At 43.1% G+C, this 13267-nt stretch overlaps 1 long non-coding RNA gene across 1 annotated transcript in view; it reads right to left on the bottom strand.

The window, feature by feature from the left end:
- Positions 1-1698: 1698 nt before the first annotated feature.
- The window catches only part of LOC146821767 (uncharacterized), a 91976-nt gene continuing 80407 nt past the window's right edge, over positions 1699-13267 (bottom strand). The window contains exon 3 of the long non-coding RNA XR_014962769.1: positions 1699-1828. This is a non-coding gene — a long non-coding RNA (uncharacterized LOC146821767). The remainder of the gene's footprint in view (positions 1829-13267) is intronic.

Raw genomic sequence — 13267 nt, 5'->3', positions numbered from 1 at the left:
TAAATTATGAGTCCAGGGAGACCTGGTTCACTCCCTAGTATTAGTTGTTTGTGAAATAGGTAAAAAGTTATAGAGACTAAGGGGGTTATTATGATGGCACTGAACCCACCACCGGCAGCCTGACGGTGATGGGTCCACTGCCATCATGCGGCCATTCTCCAGCACCAGATTAAGATGGTGGGCGGTGTGCTGGCGGACGGAAGGCCAGTCCGCCACGGCTCTGACACAGGCAATTTTTATGATTGCCTGTCGGACCCATCCCGCATCCACAAAATGGTGGCGGTGCCTAGCAGGGACAGCCAGCCAGATATGGATGCTGCATCCCTGCTAGCCTCTGTATGGTGGTTCAATTGTCATTCAACGGTTGGTGAGGATGTATTGTAAGGGCCCATTGTGGGCCCCCCTTTTGCAGGGGCATGTAACTACAGTTCCCAAGACCAGGTGGCAGGCACAGCGTGGTGCCTGCCAGGTAGTGCAGAGAAATGCACAACATGCATTTTTATCATTGCGGCGGGTGCTACAACCAGTGGCACCCGTCGCAATGGTAAACATGCACAATGCGTCCACCACAGTGGCGGTCACATTGTAAATACATGTGCAGGACCGCCGCCATATAGGCAGCCGGTCCTAATTCCCAGAACAATGGCAGACGGACTTAAGTCCGTCCTCCATCATAATCACCCCCTAAATTATTTAATTCATTGGCTAAAGAGGAAGCAGACTGAGTGAAACACACTACTCTCAGGCACCTTTCATCAAAAAGCTTATGAACATGTCATTAGTAGGAAACACCTTTTGTAAGAAGTAAAAAAACTTAGAGAGTTAATGGAATTAATAGAAAAACTATGTGCAAGACTCTTTATATAGTATAGATGTCCAGCCACCTCAATTTGTAACCCATTTTATTACATCTAAAATCAGATTGTACGTGTTGCACAGTTACCTGCTTCTGTCTAGGGCCATTGTACCCTAAATTCGAATTAATGGTGAAAAACAATTCCTGATTCAAGCAGAAGTGAACTATATCCTCCCCTACCAGGATGGAGATCTTTGTATGATAAAGTATAGGGAAATTTTCCCTATGATTTACCATGCAGAGATATCTGCCCGACTGCAAGATCTCCCTTTGGTGAAGTATAGAGATCTTTTCCATATATTTTACCATATTGAGATGACTGCCCTGGATGAGGAATCTTCCATTGGTAAAGTGTCGGGAAAAGTAAAACAGTTTATTAACCTTGGATTAAGTTTGTAAAAAACACTTATATTAAATATATAAATGTACATTTATTTTCAATGTAGAACTAAATAAAAATGCTACAGTACTAAATTTGTCATTTTGAAATAAATCTTTAATTAATGTAAATATATAAAATTACATTAGGATTTTTTCCCCTCAAGTTTACATTAGAAAATATATTCCCATTGATGCTGAGAGAGAGGCAAGATGGTGGCTGCGGCGATAGACGAGTACGCTGCTGCTCCTGGACCCCTCCCCTGTGACTGAATTATGGTAAGAATCGGGCAGTCTAAATCCGCTGCTAAAAGTACGCGGCATGATTTGGTGTGTTTTCGTTGCCCCGCAGCCAGGCGACCTGCACTACTTTGGTTTGGCATCTGCTTCGGTCTTCGCGTTCTCTGTGTCTCACTGCAGCGGCCGAGAGCGATGCCGTGGCTGGAGGCGGTGCAACTCCGGCCATGCTCCTCACTAATATGCCCCCGAAACCGACCAGAGACGGGAAATCACAGATCTCTGCTGGCGCCTCCAGAACAGCAAGGGGCGGTTCGGCACTTCAATGCAGCGGCAATACCAATGGCATTCCTGAAGCTGTGGAGGAGAAACATTAAGGAATGCTAGGAGAGGCTGGTGGTAAGCGCAATATACCCTCTTTATTTTTAGCAGGGAAAGGAAAAAAGAAACCCCAGCTCTCTCAAAATAAAAATACTGTCCCGGGCAGCAATGTGGGTGGTCAGGAAGGAGCACCTGGAGGGCAGCTGAATTCTTCCACAAGATTGGGCCAGCTTCATTCTAAGGCTGACACCGCTCACCAGTATCAGGAGATGCTAGGCAAACATGATATGGTAACAAAAATGAGGAGTGACCGTGTTGTTAATGGTGCTTCTGGGGGTAAAGAAGGACACCTCTCTGCACCTAGTGCATTAGAGGGTACCCCTAAGGATCACACAGAGTTTAATAAAGTTATTAGTACAATTCCGCGTAAATCAGTCAGTCAGTCATAATGCTTTATTTCGATAAATTAATATCATAAAAAGACATAGGAACAATACAATTACACTTAATCAACAGTTCATAATTAATACAGAATCAAATCATGATATATTTACATACTGTTTCTATTTACACAAAGAAAATCTAAAAGCTATGTAGTATCTAAAAACCCAATTATTAAAATCTTTAAAAAGAGGTCAGTTAAGTAAGACAAACAATTCACATCACTTGTATATAAGAATGTGGTATAGAAGAAATTCAGGGAGTATCCTTTACAAGTAGACAATATAAGAATCTCCCAATTATTGTAACATATTTATAGGATTGTTGGACAACATCCTTTTCTTAATCCTAATAGCCCCCACAAGAAAGCTAGCAACAGAAAACATGATCCTGGGGGACTGTAGTAACTGGAGAAACAAAAGAGCCGGCTTAACTTGTAAAAACCCTGCCTCCTTAAGGATCGGGATTAAAAATTTCCGTCTTAATGCCGTGAAGTGATCACAGAACATTAAAAAATGCAGTGTGTTCTGAGTCGAGAAGTTGTCACACTTACACGACAAAGCGTTTTCGGGGGCACACCAGGTTGGAAAGTGACCAAGGGATAAATTAATCAAATTAAGCCGAAAACGAGTTAAAAGAAAACGATGGTAAGGCAGGTTTACAATAGTTAAGTATGGTTCAGGGCTGAAATGGGTACTCAAGATAATGCTAGTCCTCACCGTAGGTTTCTCAAGTTCTACTTGTTCCCTTTCCAGACTTAACAAGTCTCCCATCATACCTTTGATCAGAACAATGTCTTTTGCGGTTATTGAGGCGGGAGAAGGAAAAAGATCTGGTCTCCCTAGCTTATCAAGACAGTTTTTAATATAAGCTAGCCACGGTATATTGTTTACTCTATCTAGCTGCAAACAATCTTTTAAGATGAGATGGTTGAGGGGAATTTCTTGGTTCAGCCATATCTTTAACCACGCCAAGACGGGGACCACTTTAATCATGCCTGATATATATCCTATACCAAGTTCAGAGTGGACAATATATGTTGAGGTCGACTGTGGTACAGAGAGAATAGATCTTAGAAACTTGTTCTCAGTAATCTGGATATTTTCCATGGAACAATTACCCCAAATAGCACTACCATATGTAGCAACAGCAAGGCATTTAGCTTTATAGATTTTAAGCAGAGTTACTATTGGCCTAGCTCCCAGTTTTTTTATAAAACTCAGGAGGGCAGAAGAGGACCTAGCAAGAGAAATGTTTCTAATTTTTATCTGGGGGCCCCAGGTTCCTCTCTCATCAAAAGTTATCCCCAGATAGGGAAAGGTAGTCACTCTGCAAAGCTCTTGTTTCCCACAAGTAAATGTTTTTATGGACTTGTTGTTTTTGCCCTTGCCCATTATCATAATTTGAGACTTTTTAACATTTATCTTTAGGTCCAAAGAACCCATAAAGTCCTCAAAGGCGTCCAGTAAACGTTGGAGACCGACGCCAGTCCGTGAAAGTAAGACAGCATCATCTGCGTATAGGAGAACTGGGATACCAAGTTCTCCTATACGAGGAACATCAAGGGTTACTGCATTTAAGGAAGGCTCTAGGGCATTTATATAGACAGTAAATAGGAGAGGTGCCAAAATGCAACCCTGCCTAACGCCCCTTTCAGACTTAAAGTGACTTGTGCAACGCCCCTCCGGGGTGACTCTAACCGCAGCTATAAGATCAGTATGGAGGTCTGCTAGAAGATTAACAAGGGCCCTGTCCAATCCTATGTCCAGCAGGATCTTCCAAAGTTTAGAACGATTTACAAGGTCAAAAGCTGACGAGAGGTCCATGAACCCCAGGTACATGGACCCCTCCTTGGCCCTCGTGTATTTTTCAATCAATAAGTGCAAATTAAGACCTTGGTCTATTGTGCTCCTTTTAGGTCTAAAACCATACTGAACGTTTGAAAGGACCCCTTTCTCAATTAACCAATCATTCAGTTTTGTTAAAATAACCCGGCCCAGAATTTTCACAGATGAATCAATCAACGAAATAGGTCTGTAACAGGATGGGTCTTGCCTGTTACCCTTTTTAAAGACCGGTATGATGATGGATTTTTTCCAGGAGTCCGGGATTTTGTCTGTTGTAAGAACATTAAAAACATCACAAAGAAGTTTTGACCAGAACTTTGGAGCACATTTAAAAATGTCCCCTGGAACTCCATCAGGGCCCATAGCTTTATTTTTCAGGGTCAAATCTATAGCCCGTTCCACTTCAGCTGCCACAAAGGTGACAGCGGCCTTAGCAATACAACATTCCGCTGCCTCAGTTTCTGTAATGGCAGCAGAGGTAACAGCACTACTAGTTTCTGAATATATCTGACTAAAATGTCTGATCCAACCCTCATCAGGAATATTTGCCTCTAGAGGGGAGTTAGAATCATCAGAAAAAAGTGGCTGATTTATAATATTCCAGAATTGGCCACTATTTTTTAAAATTTCTGGATCAAGAAGTTGGGCTACAGCATTTTCTTTCAGATCCCTCTTTCTTTCTAAAATAGATTTTTTACACACAGACCTTGCACTTACTATATCTGCTCGGATTTTAGGAGTGGCCTTCAGGGCTTTTAGTAGGACTTCATGTGCTTTTGAACATTTCCTATCAAACCATCTTTTGCCCACTAATAACTTCTGCCTAGATTTCTTCTGAAGGCCACAGTTAATTTCTGTACAGATATTATCAAAAGCCATTATGACCTCTTTGCTTTGTATTCTATTAGATAAACATATTGCAACTTCATCCTCCACCTTGGACAGAACCTCCTGAAGAAAAGTTTCAGGGACTATTTTTGACCATTTCAGCTTTCGGTTCTGATCTTTAACCATTAGGTTTACTCCACCTCTACCTTTCACTGATTTTAAAGAAATTAAATCAGCAAGCTTCAATTCTAATAAAACAGGATTATGGTCACTAAAAACTGATACCTCCGTACAATAATTTGACAGGTTATTTAACAAAAAAGAAGTCACAAAAATATAATCAATAATAGTACCCATGTCTTTTCCCTTAAACGTAGGGGCTCTATTTTTTCCATCCCCGCAGCCAGATTCATATAAATTCCATCTTGCGAGAAAGATTTCAAGAAGCTCACCACCCCTAGTATGTTCTAAATGAACTGGAAGAGAGAGGGGGGGACCTTCATCTTCCTGTCTAATGCATGGTAGGGTGCATGGGTGTATATTAAAATCCCCTAAAAATATTAATTCAAAAGTATTTACATTTGCACTATAGACTGAAAGAAACTTGTCCAGTACTTCCAAATTTTGACTGGTACAATCATTTGGGTGTGAATTATAAAAATTAACAAAAAGGATCTTGGCCTTATCTTGGGAAGAAAGTTCAACAATCAAGCAATTATCAGATCCAGACGAACACTGAGTTAATTTGCCTTTTATGTCTAATTTAAATAAACTTAGCAAGCCCCCCTTTGCTCGACCTGCCACACTGCTAATAGCTGGGGTACAAAAATGGCTATAGCCATCCAGGGAAAAGCTGTTAGCCTGATCCCAAGTTTCTTGTAGGGCAATTATGTCAAAAGCTTTTAATGTTGATAGCCATTCGTCATTCCCAATTTTATTCTTTATACCGGCGACATTCCAAGTGGCAATTTTGAAGGACGTGGCTGATGGCTGAGTAAGATTCCTCGAGGCATCGGGTAGTCAATCGTTTTCTTCCAATGCGGATAAAACAGTATAACGATTGTAAAGGGGAAGAGTATTAACCATCTGCCTATTGGCTGACTGATAACCAAAAGAATCGCCGCTATTATGGTGCATAGGTGCATTCATAGGTATATTAGAGAAGCATCCAGCCCTTCCCTTTGCATAACCATTTCCGGGAAACCTATGCTGCTGAGGTGGTTGGTGTTGAGTGATAGCCAGATGATTATAAAAATAACCTAGGGGTCTAGCAGATACAGAATTTTCCTGGGTTGGTAAAGATGCAGCTCTAAGGAGGACGGTAGCAACATGTTGTGGGTATTTAAAATTTACAATGATGCAATCCCCTCTTATATTTTTTGTTCCTTTACCAATCCAACTGACTCTACGGGTAGATATAATGTCATTAGCAAATGCTAGGGGAAAACCACAATTCCTATTTAGCCAAGCAAGTTTTTTATTCTTTAAGGCATCATGTGTTTCTAGCCTAGGGTCAGTCAAACAAGAGTCAACCTCAGGAACATTTATTAAAACCACAGTGTATGGGACACACTGCGGTGGGAGGTTGACAACATTTTTCCCCCTGTATTTGCTATTCCTAACCGTGTCTCCCCCTGCTAGGTTATTCTCAATGCTCTTTTGTACTGTTTGAGGATGTAATAAAGTAGGTACTAGAGCTAGAGCAGTACCCACTGGTGGTGGGTTAGATGGTAGAATAACCTGAGTATTTACAGCTGGAGGAGCCTGGGTGATCACCCCTGAACCACACGCCCTGGAGCTAGCTGATGCATCTACTACAGGTTTCAATGAACTATAACCTATGGAACCAGATGGACCGGGTTGAGGGCTCCCCATGGTAGGAGACCGAGTTAAATGGAGATCAAGGAGGCCCTTCAATCTAGTGACCTCTTGTGACCTCTTGGACGACTGATTCTAATTTTGCCACCAATGGGCTAATAAGAGCCTCTAATTTGGATTCAAGAATGGCTGCCAGGAGTTCAATATGTGCTGGAGGCAGAATACTACCGTCAGCATTATTTGTAGACTCTGGAGTATCTCCCCTACCAAGTGATATTGGACCTGAATTTTTGGACTTTCGTCCCGCCACCCTCTTAGCCGGAGCCTTCCTACATGCACGCACTGTTCTACGTGCATGGGATTTAGATGATGTGGGCCTTAGAGGGGATGTCAGGGTCTGGCTAGAAATAGGGTCAGCTACTGTAGACACTAAAGTGGATACATCATTCATTAAATCTACATTGCTGGAATTAGCACAGCCTATATCCGAAGTAGTAGATGTGCTCAACCTTGTAGGTGACACATCTGGACTCAACCTGCTCAATGATAGTCTCCTATCTTTATTAATCTTACTGACTACTTTAACAAGATAGTTATCCAATGTCCTTGTGTCATTAGTAGCCACTGATTTAGAGGACCTGAGCTTAGACATGTTCTAGCCAGCAGGTGTTAACTACAATATATTAGACAACATTGTATAAGAAACAGTAATGTCAATGGGACCAACACGCAAAATGCGAACCTGAATCAATAATGGCAATAGTGTCCAGGCTTACTAGCAAGCCAAGAACCGAATAATACGAACCAAGATCCGTAGCCCAGCCCGGCCTCCTTTGGCCCCTGACGGCCACAGACGGCCCGCCCTTTGCCCGGGCTTCGCCCGGCGCGTCCCGCGAAGCGGGTCTCTGCGCGATTTGTAGGCGCCTCCTGGTGCTGTCACAGCGTCAGCTCAGCGCGCCGCCGCTGGGGCTGCCGGGAGATCGAGTCCCGGGGCGGCGAGGCGGAAGATTGGACCCGCTGCTGCTCGCTGGCAATGGCGCCCTTGGACTCCTGGCGGTGGCGGTGGCGGCGTGGACCAAGAAGACCCAGCTTGGTAAGTTTGCTGCTTCCCCCCCGCTCCGCCAGCCTCTGCGCGATTTGTAGGCGCCTCCTGGCGCTGTCACAGCGTCAGCTCAGCGCGCCGCCGCTGGGGCTGCCGGGAGATCGAGTCCCGGGGCGGCGAGGCGGAAGATTGGACCCGCTGCTGCTCGCTGGCAATGGCACTCTTGGACTCCTGGCGGTGGCGGTGGCGGTGGCGGCGTGGACCAAGAAGACCCAGCTTGGTAAGTTTGCTGCTTCCCCCCCGCGTAAATCAATCACAAGGAAAACAAAGATGGACAATACCCCGGTGTCTGATATATAAGGGTTGAATGGCAGTTGCAGCAGCCAGGGCTCTGCAAAAGAAATTGACTCTGGGGACAATTTTTTTTCCCAATAAGGTCCCTCTGACTCATCAGGAGATGAGTTTTCATCGATTCTCAGATCTGGCTCTAGAGAAGTGTGGTAAATAATTTAATTACCGGAACTTAATTTGATGCGGAAAATCTATAATAATAGCTCAGTAAAATAAGAGGCAGAATCCGTGGTATTAGAGGTTCTGAACGGGCTTTATTCCAGAATCAAATTAAATTGAGGAGCTCCATATTCCATCACCACGAAGGTTCAGGAAGTGAAGACGCTACTTTATTGACAAGTAATCATTTTTATACAATAGGCATTACAGTGAAACAAATGCAGGAGGCGTAACAATTGATAGTAAAGATAAAACATACATGCGTAGCAAAAGTGGGTGTAACTGGGTGTAACTAGAGAACGTCATCAGGTATGATGTCATAATAGGGTGGTTCCATGAAAGAATTTCGCAATGTCAGCAGAAATACTTGGCAGAAATGCGCGCGCAGCGGCATGACGTGTGATTGACGTGCAACTAGGGGGTGAAGGGGACTTGACATTTAGCTCTACATGTGGCGACAGAAGTCTGGAGGGTCAAGTCAACCTAATCCCAAATCATATCTGACATCCTATGTTTAAAGAACTGTGTTATCCAACAGAGAAGTCTCTTAGAGTAGAATCTTATTCTATACTGACTATACTGACTATTAGTGCGTGTACAAGCGTCTAAGTGTCTACACTAGATGCGGGGGCAGAAATCTTCCATGGTAACAGGGCTATGAATTACTTGCATAAAGACAGAGAAGCCGGGCCTTTTGCTCGGTAGCTGGAAGAATGTTTACTTAAACTACTAGACAGGAATGCATTGGATAGGGAGCGGAGCAGATAATTTCGAAGGTGAAATACAGTTTTTGGCAGGCAACAGGCTGATGTCAGGCACCGTTAGCCGCGCAGAGAATGAGACAAAGTTCATGGTCACAGATGCAGGCTCAGACTGGAGCTCTCAGAGGCAGAAGGCAGGAAAAAGCTTGATGGCAGAATCAGGGCCTACTTGCCTGGACTGTAAAATGGCATAAGTGAACCATATAAAGCCGGTGGCCTTTCATACTTAGGAATGGAATATCCGGCCCATTCATGGCGGATCTGAAAGAGGACATGTTGACGGTGGACGCACATGTGTTTGCGTCTTCATAACTGGAACTGGAGGGAACATACATGTACTTGTGATTTATACATGAAACCGTTGGGGTCCAAGATAGGGGACATAACTGATCAGAAAAATCCATATTTCCACATTCCCTCCTTGTCCCCTACTTGCCCGTTAAGAGATATCAATCTTCATCAATCCGTTGATCTGTTCATATAGCATCATTTGTTCTTCTTTTTTCTTCTCGGATGAATGAAATCTTGGTGGTGGAATACACGATGTGGCACACAGACCACAAATCGCTGGTCCACATTGCAGGCATAGACAGCAACTGAATAGTATGAGAAAGCCAATACCTAGGAAGGATAGGACCTTCCATCCAAAGGTAGACAATACACTCCAAAACCAACCGGACCAAGTCCAGGTGCCTGGATTCTGGTGTATCTGGCTTACAATCTTATGAAGGCGAGTTATGGCTTTATATACAGATGGCGAATTTTCTGGTATGAAAATGCAACAGCTTGATCCGATGACCCTACAAGCTCCGCCCCTATCGGCCAGGATGACGTCAAGGACAAGACGATTTTGAAGCACAACAATCCGCATAGCAGACTGTTCTTCTGTTAAATTGCCTAAGGCGGAAATAGTTTCGTTCACTACTGCTTCAAGGGTTCTAGTTAATCTACGTATCAGCTTACTATTAGTAACTGTACCTATATAGGGAAAGAGACCTTTATTGAAATCTGTGTATTTTTCCCATGCTGTCTCAGTGTAATCGACTATTGGGAGATCTCTCCTTTCTCTATTGTGTACTAAATGAGTATTTCTATGATAATCAGGAGGAGCTAGAAAAACAGGTGGCAAAAGGAATCCGATGTAGCAGGTACCATCCCAATCTAGAGGCAAACGTATATATGCCGTCTGACCACATATGAAGTAGGAATGGCGGGAAGCTCTAAATGTAGATCTGCCTTGATCACTAAATTCTATTACAGTGGTGCATCTACTATGGCACATATGTATGGAACCATTCTTTCTTACACATAATTCACCTTTTACTGGAAATACTGACATGGCGGGTAAAATTGGTGTAGCTTCGGATTCGACATTTAGGATCATGAGATTAAGCGTAAAATTACCTAATCCATACACTTCATTTTCTAGATCAGTTCCTGTTCTTTTGGGAAGTCCCTCCTTGTTAGGGTGACAGACTTTGAGTAAAACTAAGTTCAGATTTCCCCATACCCAGTTATTCTGGTAAACTGCAGAATTCGAATCTAGGGAATTAATTAAACTAAACCATGCTCCACAGGAGCCGTTGTGTGTGAACGGGTATGGAAAGAGAGGTAGAATTCCTTTATAATTCTGATAGGGAGGGAGTCGACCACATATCCAACAATTTGTAGCATTGCTAACCTGATGGGAATGATGTAACATACTAATAAACGTGTTATTGCGCAGCGCAAATCTATAAGACAATTCATGCGGAGGTAATTCACTAAAAGAATGTTCAGCAGTAACATTATAGACATGTCTAGAAATAGGATAATATATGTGCAACAATATACTTGTAGTAATTATTAAAAGACTTAAAAAAAACAAAATTAATAACGTCACTGTGCAATGACTACGCAGTGATTTACAGTACGCATGTCGTTTCAACTTTATCCTTCTGTTTCTTTCTCTATACAGGTCTAAGGGATACATGTCAGAGACAAATTCGACCGATTCACCTTGGAGAGGACTTAAACAATCAAATTGCCTGACTTGTTAGACCTAAGTTTTAGTTTATATTGTTCATGGTTACTCAGTTCAACCAAAGGAAGTTTTGAGTCAATCGGTGAAGACACGCAAGGTGTGTCGTTTACGTCTGACGGTAGTCCATGAAATTTCTTGATATGACTTGAATGTATCCAGCCTTATCGACCTTCGATCTTCACGGCTGTCCTCGTCGTTAGCAATACGAGTTGAGGCGATCTCCACCTAGGATCCAGCTGAGACTTCCGATCAAAGTTCCTCACTAAAACTAAATCTCCTGGAATTACGTCATGGGGTTTCACCTCGGTGTTGTCGGGAAAGGCTGCAGCTACCTGTGAACGACAAGATTGTAGTGCAGACATCAAGGAAGCCAAGTAATCTGTCAGCATATTACAGTCAATATCAGTTATTTTGCGTGGTATAGGCGTCCCCCACATATTTGGTGGTCTACCGAAGATCACTTCATAAGGGGATAGCCCTGTTCGAGAGTGTGCTACCATTCTCATGTAAAAGAGTGCAACGGGTAAGGCTACTACCCAGTCGACACCTTTCTCTCTACAAATTTTGGACAATCTAATTTTCAGGGTCTGGTTATGTCGTTCCACGAGACCTGCTGCCTCGGGGTGTCGGACACAGTGAAATTTCCACTGATAGCCTAACAAAAGTGAAACGTGTTTCATTAGTTCGGATGAGAACGGCTGGCCGTTATCTGAGTAGACAACACGTGGTAAACCGTATCGTGGGAAGAATTCTCGAACCAACTGTTTGGCAGTAGTCGGGGCAGTGTAATCTGAAACCGGGTATGCCTCTGTCCAACGGGAAAGAGCACAGACAACTACGAGAACATATTTGAATCCTCGACATCGTTCCATCTGGATATAATCCATCTGGAGGACTTCAAAAGGGTGATCAGGAGGCTGAAATCCACCCTGTTCTACAGGAATGCTTTTACCTGGGTTAAACTGACAACAGATCATACAGGTACGAACTTTTTGTTTAGCTGCTGCTCGTAAATGTTTGTTGAACCAAATGTGTTGAATGCTGTCTAGCATAGCCTTTTCTCCTAGATGCGCTGGACTATGTACAGTGTTAATAACGACTTGGACCATTGAATCAGGAAGGAACCACACAGGTTTTTCCTTCGTCATCCATCCTTGATCCGTTTGGATCCCTCCTAATTCAGTCCATTTCTTTATTTCGTCTGGTGTAGCATGTGTCTGTATGTCAATTACGTCAAGAGCGGGATCCTTTACCGTCATACAATGTGTTGGTGTCAGGACTATTGTCTTTGTCATGTCGAATGTTTGAGTTTGAGCAGTCTGTTTAGCTGTTCTGTCAGCTAGATCATTGCCTTGAGAAATGATATCAGTAACTTTCGTATGAGCTTTACATTTCATAATTGATATTGCAGTGGGTAGATGTATTGCATCTAATAAGGCATGAATGAGGGGTCCGTGCTGAATGTGGGCACCGTGAGAAGTTAAATAACCTCTCTCTCGCCACAGCACGCCGAAGTCATGTACAACTCCGAATGCATAACGTGAATCAGTGTATATGTTGACTTTTTTATTTGTGGCTTGAATACAGGCTTGTGTCAGAGCGATGAGCTCTGCGGCTTGAGCTGACAAGGTATTTATGCAATTTGTTTCAACGATTTCAGTGTCTGTTGTGACTGCGTAAGCGGCCACTAGCTCTCCTGTACCTGTTCTCATACATGAACCATCTACATACAACGTCAAGTCTGGGTCTGACAATGGGACGTCTGTCAAATCTTGTCTGGGTTTCGTCGTGATAGTGATAACTTCAATACAATCATGTGCTAGTGGGTCTGTTCCATTTACAGGTAACAGTGTGGCAGGATTCAATGTACTACAACGTCTGATTTCTATATGTGGCTGAAACAATGTTAATTCGTAACCAGTGAGTCGTGCTATAGTCAAGTGTTGTGTTTGTGTGCGGTTCAAGAGAACCTCTACTGCATGTGGTACTTGTGATGAATATAAGCCCCAGCTAGGCCCGCAAGAGACAAGGGTTCGCTCTTCTGTAACGAAATCTATAAGGAAGTTGGCACGGAAACTGCAAAGTACAAAAACAACGTTTATTAACCCTTAAGGGTGGTCCTACAATCCACACAACACTCTTCAGTATTGCAAGGAGTAGCACAAAGAACTTGCATACACAGTCCCCTTTTATACACAACAGAGG

Source organism: Triturus cristatus, chromosome 6 (genome assembly GCF_964204655.1).
Source record: "Triturus cristatus chromosome 6, aTriCri1.1, whole genome shotgun sequence".
Taxonomy (NCBI): Eukaryota; Metazoa; Chordata; class Amphibia; order Caudata; family Salamandridae; genus Triturus; species Triturus cristatus.
Note: the sequence above shows the minus strand (reverse complement) of the source record. Positions and strands in the feature narration are given on the sequence as shown.